The sequence below is a fragment of the Chlorocebus sabaeus genome, chromosome 7, assembly GCF_047675955.1.
Source record: "Chlorocebus sabaeus isolate Y175 chromosome 7, mChlSab1.0.hap1, whole genome shotgun sequence".
In the NCBI taxonomy this organism is placed as follows: Eukaryota; Metazoa; Chordata; class Mammalia; order Primates; family Cercopithecidae; genus Chlorocebus; species Chlorocebus sabaeus.
In genome coordinates, this window is record NC_132910.1 from 461,400 (window position 1) to 474,308 (window position 12,909).

A 12,909-nucleotide genomic window follows, 5' to 3' on the forward strand; every position below is an offset into this window, starting at 1 on the left:
CACGCTTCAGTTGAAGGTGCTGTGTATAAATTATGTGTAAACAAAGTATACAAAAAAAAGGTTATGTTTCTGGAAACTCTTCTAAAATAAATTACATAAGACAAGTGATGTGTCCATACAAGAACATTGATATTAGCTCAAAGATAACACTTGTAAACATAAAAGGGACATTAAACACCCTTGTGTAAACAGGTCACTTATCTTAATTTATCTTCTTGCCATATACATGCTCAGACTGTTAATCTAATGATAATATATTTACTTTGAAGTGTAAAAGTTACGTTTGAACTTCGTGATTGATTTATCCATGGATATAACCATAAGAAATGACAGAAAAAAACAACAAATGGGAAAAGGCATTGCATTGCACCAGGATGTATATGAAATGGACTTCAGTTTTTTTGCTGACACAGCTGAGCTGTTACATTAGCTCTGGGAGTTGTGGAAAGGTACTGGTGTGGCCCACCGATTTCAATCATTGGATGAATGTAAAGACAATCATGGATGAGCTTGTCCAGAGGGGTCATGAGGTGACTGTATTGGCATCTTCAACTTCCAATTTTTTTTTTTTTAAATCCCAACAGCCCATGTACTCTTAAACTTGAAGTTTATCCTGCATCTTTAACTAAAACTGAGTTTGAGGATATCATCATGGTCAGACCTTCCATAAGACACATTTTGGTTATATTTTACACAAGTACAAGAAATCATGTGGACTATTAATGACAATTAGAAAGTTCTGTAAGGATGGAGTTTCAAATAAGAAACCTATGAAGAAACTACAAGAATCAAAATTTGATGCTGTTATTGCAGATGCTATTGTTCGCTGTGGGGAGCTGCTGGTTGAGCTATTTTAACACACCCTTCATGTACAGTCTCCCCTTCTCTGTTGGCTACACACTTAAAAAGCATAAAGGAGGATTTCTATTTCTACCTTCCTACATACTTGTTGCTATGTCAGAATTAAGGGACCAAATGACTTTCATGGAGAGGGTAAAAAAATATGATCTATGTGGTTTATTTTCAATTTTGGTTCCAAATATTTAATATGAAGAAGTGGAATCAGTTTTCCAGTGAAGTTCTAGGTAAGTAATTTTTTCAGTTGGTAACATGGAGATCTAACTTTCCTGTGCCTTTGAAGCTGAGCTTATATAAAGCAATAAAGTCAGAGTACATGGTTTTTTTAACTCCTTTTTGTTTTGTTTGTTTGTTTTTGGTGGAGTCTTTCTCTGTCTTCCAGGCTGGAGTGCAGTGCTGCAATCTCAGCTCATTGCTGGGATTACAGGCGTGTGTTAGCACGATTGGCTAATTTTATGCATTTTTAGTAGATATGGGGTTTCACCATGTTGGCCAGACTGGTCTCAAACTCCTGACCTCAAGTGATATGCCTGCCTCGGCCTCCCAAAGTGCTGGGATTACAAGCATGAGTCACCACACCCAGCTGGTAGCGGAGTTTTTTTGTAAGTGAATTTATGAAATGAAAACACAAGATGATCTATCAATTGCACAAATATTATTGAAAACCTTAAATTATAAGGTCAGTTAAAACCCTGTGGCCATTGCTCATACAGAACACTCTAGGAAGTCATAAACCTGTAAATTAGTGCACCTAATATTTCTTTAAACAATCACGCATCTATTTTATTATTAATTATTTTTCATTTTAAAAAAAGTCAGGCCCATCCACAAACATCTTACTGAATGCATACATGTAGATTGAGTAGTTACACAATTTTCTACAACAACTGTCTAGGCAACATTGCAGAAATTGTTTTTCCTTGTATACCTCAGTTTCCTTAATCAGAAACTAAAATATGTTCCCATGTTACCAGAAAGTTTCCTTCACAGTTGAGAGAAATAGTGCCTCTATCTCAAACGCAAAAACAAATAAGGGTAAATTGTAGTTTCTAATGTCTTTACATTCCTTCACTGAAAGGTTGGAAATTATTATTTTAAGACCAATCATCTTGTTGAAGTCTGAACATTGTTATATCTATATAGCTTTCAAAAAAAAAAAAAGTCTCTGTATTACAAAATATGAGCCAAATTAAGTTTGGTACAAATCTCTATTTGAATAATTTCTCAAAATTTTCTGTCTGCAATTTGCAAATATATTTACTTAAAAGCCAATATGATTAATACCTTAGCATGAATCAAAAGCTGTAGTGGGTATAAAGATTTCAGTTACACTCTCAAAAAGCCCACAGTTCAGTTGAATAACCAAAGATAAAAGAATTAGCTTAATGAACTGTGAAAACTAGACTATTTATTAGAAAATTGTTTTATGGGTACATCAGAATTAGTTGATCATGGAGCTCGAAGAGTAGTTTAAATGTTTATATGCTACTATTGAAGCTTTAAAGGGTAAAGAAATGGATGTTTACTTCTCTCTAGATTATTTTAATAATGGTTTATGATTGTATTCTGATGTGACCTTAGCATGATGATGTAGTTTGCCCTCAAAATTCTCTTATCACTTTGCTTTTCTTATAAACACACATGGGCAAAATATATAATACATAAATATTAAATTATGCTTATATTTGAATATATGTTTATGTATATCAAAGTACAGACACTTTGCCTACATTTCTGTCTACATTATTCTAATCCCTTTCAGAAAATTACCTAATGTAATTATCTTGTGTCAGCCATCTTTTCTTTGCTTTTGCTTCTCAGGAAGACCTATTACCTTATCTGAGACAATGGGGAAAGCTGACATATGACTTACTCAAAACTCCTGGGATTTTCAAATTCCTCATCCACTCTTACCAAATGTTGATTTTGTTGGAGGACTGCACTGCAAACCTGGCAAATCCTTACCTACGGTAAAGATAATTTTGTTGGTTTTGTATTGTTGGCTTTGAAATTTTAGTAGGAATAATTCTACAGTCTTCATGCAGAGTGTTTGAGTTACACAGAAAGAAAGATGGGCAGTGGGCAGGGTAAAGCAGATACCAATTAGGAACTCGTGTACATGTTGATTTGTCGATACCATCACAAGTACATGAGTTTCATCATTATTATAGATAGAGAGGGATACTAAGAAGATTTTGAAAATGGGGTTGGTTACATTTAAGTCTTGATTATGCAACACATAAGAAGGTATTGGTCATTCATTAAAAGAATTTTTATAAAAAGTTTAAGACAAACCACAGGCAAGAGGAAAAAAAAAATAGACACAATTTCTGTACCCACACACATTACATTCTATTTCAAAAGATAGAATATATGCAAGTAATAAAAATTGCGCAAAAGCTATTATCTCAAGGAAAAACACATTGTCAAGATAGCATCAGTGGAAATAATAGAAAGTATCCTGGACTCAGTGATAATGAAGCTGAGAGCTGAACAATGTGTAGAAATTGGTGAAATAATGAGGGGTCAGGAAAACACAAAAAAGAAAAGAAGGTAAAGTATTGAGGAAAGTTCTCAAGACCCCAAATTTAGTTTACAGGGAAAGGCTGAGTGAGAATCAGATGATGCTGAGACGCAAGTTAGAGCCAGATATTTATTAGGAGTTAATATATTTATTAAGCACCTTTGAGAACTACTAAAAAGAGTTAGGAAATGAAGATATATGATAAGGTTATTTAAAAAAAAAAAGAAACAAAGAAAGAGCAGACCATTTGGGAAATTTTGCGTGGAATCTGGTAACAGATGATGGAAAAGTGAACTAGAATGTTGATTGAAACAGTTATGTCTACATTTACAGTAATAGTACCCACTTCACACCGTGTTTTGTGGAAAAAATGTTAATACAGACAAAACACTTAAAATGTCTCTGTTATATAGTTAGTGATTCAGAAATATTAATTTTGCAATTATGATTATTTTGTTAGGATTACTAACACTACTAATTACTTAACATATGCTAGTCACTTGAGATATCATTCTTCATTTAATAGAACCAGATTGTTCAGCACATCAAGATTACATTCTCTTGAAAAGTCGTGGATGACAGATATATTGTGGACTTGAATAAAAGAATACTAGATTTGCCAGTAAGATGGGCAAGTTGCACATGTGCCCTAGAATTTAAAGTATAATAGTAATAAAAAAAGAAAGCTATTCTAAAATTCTACTGTAAGTGATGCAGATCTTAAGTATTCTAACTTAAAAGAATAACTCAGTGATATAAATGTGTACTCCTAATAATCTTTGCAGCCAAACCCAGTGTTCCCTTGATTTTACTCAAGAATGTAACTCATTCTACGCTGAGATACCAGAAGTTTACATCTTAGAACAGAAACATGCCCTACTAGAGAAGGTGTTTTCAGTGTTATGACCAGCAACTCAGTACGGCTTCCTGATGGAACTTGTGTCTAGACACCAAATCTCCCTACAGAAAAGCATGGAGAAAATGAACGATGCTTATATTATAAATAACAAATAATTTCTATCACTTGTATCTGTATGGTAGTAAACTTAGTTTACAATAACGAAAGAATTCTGTCTGCTTAGAAGATGATATTCTTTATGAAGGAACACAAGACCCTCATGCGTTTTAAATTAAAATCATACTTTTAAGACATATGTAGAAAGTAAGCATTCTTTAATAGATAATTAAGTAATCTCTTAAGATTTTTGTCTCCATAAAACTGAGAATGTATTCCATGGTTAAAATACAATATCTATGTCGAATGCAAATTGTATGTGCTTTATAACTTTTGAAAGGGACAAAAGTTGAGGTAAGACTAATGAAAATTCTATGCCACCCTACCCTACTATTGAAAGATTTCCCTGTTCATATTAAGGGAAAGCAATAGTGCCAATAGGAGGGGAAGAGAGTAGGAGGTGTAGGAGGACAAGGAAAAGGATGACTAGTAGTACAATAGTGATAATTACTAATAGTAGCTGTTGTTATTAATTTGCAGAAAGATTTGAATGAAAATCAATGGTTGTAAAATTGTTTCTCTAATTGTTTATTATGTAGAATAATTGTTAACCCAAGTTGTTTCCTTTTCATTCAAATATTAAATTCTCAGAATATATGTGTATATTTTAAGAGAAAAAGACACGGCAAAATGATTCTAGTGATTTAAAAATGCACATAACCATTGGTTTCATAATATAGTCTCATGCAATCATACTGAGAAAAAAAAATAAGTCAAGATGTGCATATTTAATATTTATGGAAAATATTCATAAATTAACATTGGAAGTAATCTAACATCTTAAATGAAGGAATGCTTAAAAACTTATACTATGTGCATACTATGGCTTTACAATAATTTTATCAAATATTCAATTACACTGTGAGCCAAAATGCAAGTAAAGTGAGGTAGAAAATGGTAAATATAACAAGATGACAAATTTTTTGTAGGAGGAAAATGTACACACAATAAGGTTAAAACTTTCTAAATAAATGGCATGTGTGTACATGTGTAAATAGAATAAAAGCCATGATGAGAACATACATATTTTACATTGGTAATATCTCTAGATAGAAATTTTAGAAATATTTCCTTTTCTTTTTTAAACTTTTCATACTTTTATTAAATTACTTACATTGATTTTGTATTATTTTTATGAAGTTGTCACAGAGTGGGAAACAACTAGACCATATCAGTGATGAATCAGTAAACAGAGGTTAGATTACTTCAACACTGAGTGGATGAAGAAGACTCCGGGCATCAAGACACTGAGAGTAAACACTGAGCATGTGTTACATTACATGTGGCAACAGGTAACTGCAATCACACAGAATGCCTAGATGCCCCATGTGTCATCTGGAATAGTGGTACAATGACTCTCACAATAACATTGATGTCTTAAGATTAAAAATCATACTTGAAAAAATATACAGCAATATATGGTCTTCACAGTCAATATTTGGATCTTTTTCTTTGTTTCATAAACAACAATTAAAAACAGTTTTACCCTAATGATTAAATCTGAAGCTTTATAAATTTAAATATTGGCATAGCTTTGAGAAAACAAATCAGAATAAATATCAATCAATTTTAGCCAAGCACATCTTCACCAGGAAGTGTAGTGTGAGTGAGCTTCTCATGAGGGTGGCAGATCTCCCCTGCGGAAAGCCCTGGGGGCATCTCCCATTATGGTACAAGTGCTGCTGCCTCCGAGACACAGCAAAGTGATGATGAGAGCTCCTCACATGCAGTTATAGATAACCCATCAATTTAACAGTGTGATTTCAGGGAAAAGTCCTTCCACCTAAACAATAACCTGAAAAATATGATCATTCAACCATCTAACTATATACTGTATAATTCTGTATTATAAACGAGACTCTCAGGACTAATTCATAGAAATTCCAAACCACAACCAGACTCCAGAATGTCAGTGATTCTTCACCACCTTTCACAGTTACTTTTTTTCTTTTTTGAAAAAAGACTGGAAACCTCTGACAAAATTTAAGGAAATGTAAAGAATTATAGAGGAAGATAAATGTAGACATAAAATCATCCCAGATGTGAGTAACTTATCCTCAGGGCTTATAGTTAGGGAAGCAAACCATTGATGGCTTCAAACCAAAACAATTCTGTGGAAAACCTGCCTGAAATAAACATATGTGATTTAGTAGGATGACTATATAGAATTAAAGCCAGGTAGTGTCACTTTCCAAGGACCTATATTAGTAACTCTAATATTATAAGTGAAGAGTCTGGGTATAATATTTTCTAACATTATCTCCCTGACTACTACGTAATAGCTCCATTTCATTTCTCCCTTATGCACACACACATATTTACATAAATACCCTTAGTAGAGGCCCACTGTCTCATATTACACATCTTCTTGATAAGAAACTGAGTGATTGAGTCAGTTAAAATACATAATTTCCTCCAATAATTCCTAGTAATACTTGATTTTCTCTCTTTAGTAATTTGTACCAATTATTTCAGTAGTGCCTGCTGTGCTGTTACTCTTTTGTGATGGAAAAAATTCTTTTGTCACGGGAAATGGAAGAGTTTATCTAGAGTTCTGAAGAAAATGGTGTTGTGGTATTTTCTCTGGGGTCAATGGTCATTAACATGACAGAAGAAAGGGCCAATGTAACTGAATCAGCCATTGCCAAGATCCCACAGAAGGATAGATAAAGTTCCTTACTGGTATGGAAAACTACTAAAAGAGCCTGTGAAAGTCTGTAAATAATTCAATTATAGAAATTTCCTGCCTAGAAATGTAGCTCCTGGAAAAGCTCTAATTATCAGATATTAGTTCAAAATAAAAAATATAGGCTGGGCATGATGGCTCACACCTGTAATCCCAGAACTTTGGGAGGCTGAAACAGGCAGATCACGAGGTCAAGAAATTGAGACCATCCTGGCCAACATGGTGAAACCCCGTCTCTACTAAAAATACAAAAAAAATTAGCCGGGCCTAGTGACGGACTACTGTAGTCCCAACTACTCGGGAGGCTGAGGCCGGAGAATGGCATGAACCCGGGAGGCAGAGCTTGCAGTGAGCCAAGATCGTGCCCCTGCACTCTAGCCCAGGTGACTGAGCGAGACTCTGTCTCAAAAAAATAAAAAATCTGAAATATACATGGAAGAGGCTAAAATAATACAAAGGGTATTCTCATGGATCACAAATGTGGCACTAATATTGTGATCAGGAATAAATATATTAAGACGTGTAGGTAAAGTTTTGATATTATCATGATATTGGGATCGCATAAGAGATATCACCAAATTATTTGCCTGTCATTTGATACTTATGTTTAGGGATTTCTGAGGGTGTTGGACACACTACAGATGTTATCAGAAGAAGTTACATTTTAACGGGTAACTTCACTAGCACAATAACGATAGCAGGTATTTCAAAATATCTAACATGCATCATGCAGTTTAGGCTAGCCATGTAATCCAGCCTCATATACTGCCTCTACACATTTTGGAATAGGCCTATCTGAATGATGTTCAGGGTACTATTCAGAGAAAGAATGGCCTAGGCTGACAGACTTAGTCCAAGTTCCCACCAGCCATGTAGATTTAGAGAAAGAGTAAAAGCAGCCTCCCTTGCTGGACTGGGCCCAGCCAATGTCTGAAGCAGGAAGATGAATGAGAAAGGATGGAGATAGATCCTGACCTGAAGGTGAACCTGTGCTGCATAAAATGTGGTCCCACAAGGACTCAGCACTAACTCTCAGATTAACAACTCCTCCCAATAGAGGCAGCAGAAGGAAATATAGGAAGGAGTCAAACAGAAGGAAGCCAGGTGGGGGAATAGGTTCAGATGCTCCCTCCATAGAACATAGTAGGAAACATATTTTCTTCTGTATAGAATAAAATGGTGACATTTGTGTATTTGTCAATTACTTTTTTAGTTCCCTATCTGATACAGTCTTCTTGTAATGACCTATACTAACGTTTTTTGCTGAAAACTCAGTTATTTTAATACTGATATAACAAGTAAAAGTTAAACACTGTAAATTATTGTTCAGTTTATGAGGATTGCTTGGGAGTTCCCAAATTAGTAACTTAAACATAAAAATGTCTTGGCTATAGTAGAACATATTCATCACTGTTGTCAAAGCTTTGTAGCACATTGTCTAAGTGTTAAGAATCAATTGACCAAATTCAGAAAAACACAATTTTGAATTTATTCAACAGCTCTATCTTTATTTATGATACCAAAATGTTCCTCATTTCAGTGCTGAAAAAAACAACCAAAATTAGCAATACTGATAATGCTCTAAATTTGTCTCAGAAATTGTCCCTTGAAATTTATCCTTGAAGTAGTGCTTGATAATTTGTAATTTGAAAGAAATTATACATAGTCCCTTTGTAGCATTGATTTATTTCTTACAATTAGCTTATTTTATCGACTTGCTTTTTTGTCCATCAAAGAACACAAAACTCTAGTATAACAACTTACAGACAAGCAGAATTACATGAACTACTTCCTATGTTACTAAAAAATGAATAAATTAATATTTAATGTGGAAGATGAAAACTAGTATAAAACACATAAAAAAATAAACATATAGGTCACTACTAAATTGTTACTACTTATTCTCACTAGAATTATAAAGACTATTTAAATTGTTTTCATACATATAATTTTTTAGAATTTTTATATGTTTAAAATTAAATTTATTTTTTTTTTAACTTTCATTTTAAGTTCAGGCATACAGGTGTAGGTTTCTTACATAGATAAATCTGTGTCATGGGGTTTTGTTTTATATATTGTTTAATCATCCAGGCATTATGACCAGAACCCATTAGTTATTTTACCTGATCTTCTCTCTTCTCCTGCCCTCCACCCTCCAATACACCCCAGTGTATGTTGTTCCCCACTATGTTTCCATGTGTTCTCATCTTTTAGCTTACCCTTCATAGTGAGAACATGTGATATTTAGATTTCTGTTTCTATGCTAGTTTGCTAAAGTTAACAGCTTCCAGCTCCATATATGTCCCTATAAAATACAAAGTCTTTTTTTTATGGCTGCATAATACTCCATGATGTATATGTACTCCATTGCATTTTCTTTATTCAGTCAATCATTGATGGACATTAAGGTTGGTTCCATATCTTTACTATTGTGAATACTATGCTATTAATAAACATATGTATGTGCCTTTATAAGGGAATCATTCTTCATCCTTTGCTTGTATGCCCACTAATGAGATTGGTGAGTTGAATTGTATTTTAGCCCCTAGGTTTTTGAGGAAGTGCCACACTGTCTTCCACAATGGTTGAACCAACTTACACTCCCACTAACAGAGTATAAGCATTCCTTTTTCTACACAATCTCACTAGCATGTACTACCTTTTGAGTTTATAATAGCCATTATGACGTGCAAAAGAGTATCTATTGTGATTTTGATTTGCATTTCTCCAATGAGCATTGATATTAAGCTTTTTTCATATGATGGTTGGCCACACATAGGTCTTCTTTTGAAAAGTGTAACAATTTTTTAAATACTTGAACTTTTCATTTATAATCTCATTTTTCGAAGCTATTATTTGGAAGATCCTGATTTCCTGATGTATTTAACTAATTATAGAAGTTAAGAAAATGAAATGTTGGCATCCTGTTTACATCAGTCTTTGAGTAGTTTTATTACCCAGCATCTCCTGATCTCATTCTTAATCTCTTTAGTGCTCTAACATTCTATAACTTTGGAGTTCTACTCATGGAATAAGATATTTTCTTTACTGTAGCAGGTTCTGTGGAGATTTGATGGGAATAGACCACATGCCTTAGGATTCAGTACTCGGGTGTACAAGTGGATACCCTAGAATGATCTTCTTGGTATGACTCTGGAGTACAAATACTGCATATATTAGTAACAGCCCATTGGAGCATTCATAACTAATCATGAAATAAGCTTATGGAAAATGTATTATGGAAAAACTTAAAAATAAAATGAAACTTCTTTATATTTATTTTCCTGTCCTATGGGGATAATCATAAGCTAGAATTGTCGGCATTTTATGATATACATTCACATTCTTTATGGTCAGAATCAGACTGTTTTTACTTCAGGTGTTATTACGTCTCATCGAATTTTTTACAACTTCATAGATTGTCTTTTTGTCTCCTATTTCTATAACTTTACACCTGTTCTTTCTTTTTATGCAGGTTATTTCAAATGTCACTAAAAATAACAGCTCTTCTGCTATCACCAGGGACTCTGCATTTTCTGTAGGATTAAATTCCTAATCTTAATCATAATGTGATGACATATTTCAAGATGAAGTGTGACCTGTCCTTTCTCAATCTTAGCACCACCACCACCCCACTGCCTGCTGCCTTGCACATCTCACATTTCACATTCTGTGACTGCATTTAGAAGAACACATTCTTACATGTTCACGTTCATCTCTTTTCTTTGCTTTTTTTTTTTTTTTTTTTTACACATTTTATTTAGATTGCACTTTTTCTTCAGTCCAATTGGTAATCTTGTTTAATTTTTTTTCAGTCTGAAGTCACACACACCATACAGCTTTCACTTACATCTCCAGCAGAAGTAGGCGTTCCTTCCTCTGAGGTCGGAAACACAATATTAATTTAGTTCCATGTTTTAGCTAGAAAACACTGTCACTTGAGCGTTTAGTTGTTCATTCCTCATTTTATTCCTATGAATAATATTGCTAAAATTTATCCAATCCTAAGTCATCCAAAAACCAGGATTTTTATAACTCATGGTGGATCCAATGGCATCACAAGGTGATCTACCATGGGATCCCTATGGTGGGCATTGCATTGTATGAGGAGTAACCTGATAACATTATATAAATGAAGGCCAGGGAAGCAGCTGTTAGATTGGGCTTCAACACAGTGTCAAGTACAGACTTGCTCAATGCACTGAATACAGTAACTAATGACACTTTGTGAGTGTAACAATATTTTTGTACTAGGTGGTATTTTTAGATAGCTTATCTATTCAATAGTAAGCATGAGTTTCATCCTTTTTTTAAGAGTCTAATTTTGAAAGAATTTACATGATGTAACCAACCTAAAATCATCTTTTATTTTTGAGCGGTTATTTAAAAATTGTGTTTTGAACTCCATACATGTAATGGGTATCCAATAGTGAAAAAATTTTCTACACAAAAGTAATTTTAAAGTAATATAACTAATATAAAAAAGGCAGTTTTTTAAAAAAATTATATGATCAATCCGCAGTAGAAAGGAAGGACAAACTTAAAGAAATATGGTAAAATATTTTAATTAAATATCTAAAATGTCTAAAAGTATAACTATTTTCTTGATGAAAAATTCATTTTTGTTTTCATTATTTTAACAGGCTTGATAATTACATGTAATTTTCATGACTTAAAACCCACGTATTTAAGGTGTAAAATCCCAATATATTTAGAATGCTTACGAGTCATGAAGCCATCTGGAATGATACAATTTAGGGTGTTGTGAAAGTGACTTCTTTCACTGAGCATAATTTTTTTTTTTTAAATAGTTTTTAGATTCATTCATGTTGCAGTGTGTATTAATACTTCATTTCTTTTTGCAGCAGTATAATATTTTATGGTATGGATATGCCATATTTTCTTTGTTCACCTAGTTCATTGGCCTTTTGATTGTGTTCAGCTGTGGCTACTAGGAACACTGCTACACATGTTTTTGCATAAATATGTTTGTCTTTGGGATTGATACTATAAGTGGAATTCCTGGCTCATGTGGGAACTATATGTTTATGAAGAGCTGCTAAACTGTTTTCCAAAGTACTTGTTCCATTTGTCATTACTACCAACAATGAAAGAGGGTTCAAATTCCTCCACACTGTTGCCAACACGTGTTATTATCTTTTTGCTGTAGCCTTCTTAGTGAGAGTGAAATGATCTCTCATTGTGGTTTTCTATTGGATTTTCATTACAGCTAAAAATGTGGAGCATTGTTACATGTGCTTACTGACCATATATCTTCTTTGGAAAAATGTCTATTCCAATCCTTGAAACATTTTTAAACTTTACAACTTGTCTTATTATTGAGTTTTAAGAACTAATTATATATCATGAATATTATGTTAGATATATGATTTTCAAATATGTTGTTTCATTCTTGGTGTGCTAACATTTTACTTTTTTGACGATGGTTTTTGAAGCACAAAAATTTTAACTTTAGTAAATTAAATTTTTAACAATTGATTTTTTTTATACTCCGAAGATACAACGTGCAAAATATCTACCCAGTCCAGTTACCATCAATTCAGCATTTATAACTACTATCAATAATGTTTTTATGTAAGAAAGTTATCACCTAAAGGAATGTTTTTATAACAGATTGTACCATAAACGGGTTGGACCAACATAAAAGAAACATAAAATAAAGTGGTTTGTTTAAATGTAAATATACAGATACTTCCATTAAATCTAAACAGACTTTAAAAAGAGGAGCAAATAATGAGAAATGACATAGAACATTAGAAGAACACAGTTAACAAATGGAACTTTATAATGTAACATGATACACAC

At 33.2% G+C, this 12,909-nt stretch overlaps 1 pseudogene; it reads left to right on the plus strand.

Moving 5' to 3' along the window:
* The first annotated feature begins 374 nt into the window (after positions 1-374).
* LOC103235583 (UDP-glucuronosyltransferase 2B4-like) overlaps positions 375-12,909 on the plus strand; it is a 53,914-nt pseudogene continuing 41,379 nt past the window's right edge.